This window comes from Myotis daubentonii, chromosome 1, assembly GCF_963259705.1.
Source record: "Myotis daubentonii chromosome 1, mMyoDau2.1, whole genome shotgun sequence".
NCBI lineage: Eukaryota > Metazoa > Chordata > Mammalia > Chiroptera > Vespertilionidae > Myotis > Myotis daubentonii.
The window spans coordinates 56,190,892-56,195,350 of record NC_081840.1 but is presented as its reverse complement, the minus strand read 5'-3'; the positions used below and the strand labels follow the sequence as shown (position 1 = coordinate 56,195,350).

At 49.0% G+C, this 4,459-nt stretch overlaps 1 non-coding gene across 1 annotated transcript; it reads right to left on the bottom strand.

Annotated features, from left to right (window-relative positions):
* Positions 1-861: 861 nt before the first annotated feature.
* Positions 862-968, bottom strand: LOC132223607 (U6 spliceosomal RNA). Its single transcript, XR_009450497.1, has one exon. It is a non-coding gene; the product is annotated as a U6 spliceosomal RNA (small nuclear RNA).
* Between the last annotated feature and the right edge of the window lie 3,491 nt (positions 969-4,459).

Below are 4,459 nucleotides of genomic sequence, written 5' to 3'. Positions count from 1 at the left end.
ATGAGTCAAGACATTTCATAGAGCTGAGAAAGACTGAATAGCAGCACTCCGAGAGGCATTTCAATGATGGAGAATGACTGTTATTTTGACAGGCTAGAGAGAAGGCATTTGTGCCGGGAGCTATTTGTAGATAGGGATTCACTGTGGCCATTTCTGTAAGACAGCCCTGCGGTGGGGTGCATACTCTTGCCCCACCTCTCTCTTTCTATCCTTTTCTCACTTTTCCATTCCCTCATTTATATAGTGTGTTCAATTCACAAAGCATAAACATTCATGACCTAATTTTAGCTACACACAGCTTCCCTACAAAATTTTGGAGAGATTTAACAAGCAAGTAAACATAAACGTCCCTTTCCTTCTTGCTTTGTTTCCCCACAAAGAGACCTGATCTATCTGTTCAGAGCCAAATGGATATAATTAGGTGAAGAATCGCTTTCTCTCCGTATCTGAGCAAATATGTTTTGCAGCACACCAATTTCTCAAGGGCAGTGGACTGGGACGGCCAGTGCCTGCTGGGGGATGGCTGCTGACCTTCAGGCCAGGCCGACTGTAATTTGCAGAACACTGATGGTCCCAGGAGGCTTTTCAGGCTGGGCCACACAATCACACTGAACCAGCAGCCTGCTTCTGTCCAGCTGCACCCACCACCATACAGGACATGAAGATGTAGCTAACTAGACATCGGCACTGCTCAGACTTTGGAATTACAAATTGGGAAATAAAGCACCATAAGAATCCAGCCCTTTATACTGGAGCTAAAAAGCCTTGTTGTCTCTGTGGCACCCCTTTCCAACTATTTAACAGGAGGATCTCGGTAGATGTAGCACATACATTCCAAGGGTTTTTTTGTTGTTGTTTTTTTTAAATATGGAATGCTTCATGAATTTGCATGTCATCCTTGTGCAGGGGTTATGCTAATCTTCTCTGTATCATTCCAATTTTAGTATATGTGCTGCCAAAGTGAGCACTGCATTCCAAGTTTTGATTACAGTTTATGTGCTTGTTTCAAAAAGTGATGCTTTAAGTGAACTTGATAATTGGATCCCAGTTATGTTAATGGCCCGAAAAAGGAATGCTGTCTACAATAATAAAGTCTACCTCAGGGTTGCAAAATTTTTTGACATGGGAGACTCCTGCCATCTCTAGATGAACAAAGTTGACTGTCTGCCAGCTGATCTGATTATCACAGCTGTTTTAATGACCAGGCTGGGTCACCACATGATCAGTCCAGTTGACTGCTGCACAATCAATTGAAATGATGAAAAATAATAGCAGATTGACTGGGCACGGGTGGGTTCAGTTATGGTACCCACATACCTCCTTTGTGTATACACATGTGCTTGTGTGTTTGGGTTTGTTTGCATGTACTCTGGTGCTGAAATTTTGTTCTCAATCCAGAAAAGTTAAAGACAGACAGCAATTGACAGTTATGGCTTGTGGGCCAGTTTAAGCCATGCGATGTTCAGGCAACATAAATGTCAGGGACAAAGTACTATAATCATTGCTATCACAAATGGGCAATTAGATTAAATGTCAATGAAATATTAACTTCCCCGTGTTTGTAGATTGGAATTTAAGGAAGAAAATTCTCTTGGCTCTACATTACATATAGAAAGTGACAGGAATGTAAATAAAAGGGCAGAGTATGATTTTTGAATGAGCTGGTTGTCAAACACAGTAACAATGAAACCATCCTTTGTACTATTTTTCCTGTCTGTGTGTAGGCACTTTTCTTACTAGACACTGAGATTCTTTGTACCAATAATGATGTCTTCTTTTTTGTTCTTGATAACAACAGTAGCTAACAGAATACCTGTTATTGCCAGGCATTGTTTTACAGAATCAACTCACTTGACTTTCACAACAATGCTATGAGAAGCGTACTATTATTAAGCCCATTATATAGTTGAGGAAAATGTGCACAGAGAGGTTAAATATTTTGCTTAAGGTCACAGAGCTTGTTAGTGATGAATCCAGGATATATGTGGACAGGTTGCGGAGAACCGGAATGACTAATCTTCTGTTGATATAAGCTCATAACACTAGCCTTTTACACTAACGGTGTTTGATAGTGATTAATTTTCCATTTCTTTCTGACTTTCTTACTTTTTACTTCACTCTTAAATTTGATGTGGCTTATAAAAGTCTTACAATAAAATGTAATTAAAAATTAGGGTTACCCCATATATAAAGGCAATAGGAATAAAGGGTAAGTTAAAGCGAGGTCACAAACATGCAGATCATCCTATCTAATAAGAGAAACATGGTAATTAGCCATACATCCGCTACCCTTCCCATTGGCTAATCAGGGTGATATGCAAATTAACTGCCAGCCAAGATGGCGGCCGGCAGCCAGACAGCTTGAAGCGAACATGAGGCTTGCTTGCTTCAGTGACGGAGGACTCCAACGTTCCCCGCCTGCCGCTGCCGGCCTCTGAGCTTGCAGTTTGAAACATTGTTACAAATATAGAAGCTAAACAAAACCCCAGAAACCTGCTTTCAGCCAGCCAGGATCTCGGAGCTGGAGTTGAAAGAGTGTTTCGATTATAGAACCCAAACAAACCAGATACCTGCTTTTAGCAGCCGAGGCCTAAGAGCTGGAGCCAAGCCTCAGAGCTAAAGCTGGCCCAGAATAAAAAAAAAAAAAAAAAAAAGGAGCGGTTGGGAGCTTCAGTCACCTGCCAGCCTGAAAACAGCCCTCAGCCCCTCACCCAGACTGGCCAGGCACCCCAGTGGGGACCCCCACCCTGAAGGGTGTGTGACCAGCTGCAAACAGCCATCATCCCCTCATCCAGGCTGGCCAGGCATCCCAATGGGGACCCCCACCCTGATCCAGGACATTCTTCAGGGCAAACCAGCCAGCCCCCACCTGTGCACCAGGCCTCTATCCTATATAGTAAAAGGGTCATATGCCTCCCAGCCCCGGGATCAGCGGAGCCGCGAGGCCTCCTGGCACCGGATCAGCATGACAGGAGGCAGTGTCCAAACCCCCTGATCGCCCTACGACTCTGTGTGTGACAGGGGGCGGGGCCACAACCTCCCTATCTGCCCTGTTCTGTTTGTGACAGGGGAAGGCGCCCCAACCCCCTGATCAGCCCTGCTCTGTGCCTGATAGGGGGTAGCTCCCCAACCCCCTGATTGCCCTGCGGCTCTGTGTGTGACAGGGTGCGGTGCTCCAACCCCCCTCCCCCCAACAGGCCCTGCTTTGTGTGTGACGGGGTAGAGCCATAACCTCCCCATCGGCCCTGCCCTGAGTGTGACAGTGGCGGCGCCCCAACCTCCTGATTGGCCCTGCTCTGTGGGTGATAGAGGGTGGTGCCCCAACTACGCCCCACGGGCCCTGCTCTGTGTGTGATGGGGTAGAGCCATAACCTCCCCATCGGCCCTGCCCTGAGTGTGACAGGGTGCAGCGCCCCAACCCCCTGATCCGCCCTACTCTGTGAGTGACAGGGGGGAGCTCCTCAACCCCCTGATCAGCCCTGCTCTGTGCGTGACAGGGGGGAGCTCCCCAACCCCCTGATGGACCCTGCTCTGTGAGTTACAGGGTATGGAGCCCCAACGCCCCTGATGGGCCCTGCTCTGTGAGTGACGGGGGCAGTACCCCAACCCCCTGGTTGGCCCTGCTCTGTGTGTGACAGGGGTGGGGCTGCAACCTGCCCATTGACCCTGCCTTGAGTGTGACGGGGGCGGTGCCCCAACCCCCCAATCGGCCCTACCCTGAGTGTGACTGACAGTGGCATCGCAACCTCCCGATCTGCCCTGCTCTGTGCATGACAGGGGGCGGCGCCCCATCTCCCCAATTGGCCCTGCTCTGAGCCCGACCAGGGGCTGCACCTAGGGATTGGGCCTGCCCTCTGCCACCTGGGAGCAGGCCTAAGCCAGCAGGTCGTTATCTCCCGAGGGGTCCCAGACTGCGAGAGGGCACAGGCTGGGCTGAGGGACCCCCCTCACCCCCCAAATGCACAAATTTTTGTGCATCGGGCCTCTAGTCCTATATAATAAAAGGCTAGTATGCAAATCGATCAAATGGCAGAATGACTGGTTACTATGATGCACACTGACCACCAGAGGGCAGATGCTCAATGTAGGAGCTGCCCCCTGGTGGTTAGTGCACTCCCATAGGGGGAGCGCCACTCAGCCAGAATCTGGGCTCATGGCTGGAGAGTGCAGTAGTGGTGGCGGGAGCCTCTTCTGCCTTCGTGGCAGCGCTAAGCCATCAGTCGGGCATCCCTTGAGGGCTTCTGGACTGGGCAGGCCAGGCTGAGGGACCCCCCTACCGAGTGCACAAATTTCATGCACTGAGCTTCTAGTAGAATTATAAGTAAATATACTTGCTCATTGAAGTTGAAGCTTCCTGGCAGTCAATGTAAAGAGATACCTGCTTAGTAACATGCTGACATTGCCCATAGGGAGGAAGTATTAAGAGTGGAGAGGGCAGAACATACTTGTTCCTTGGGGG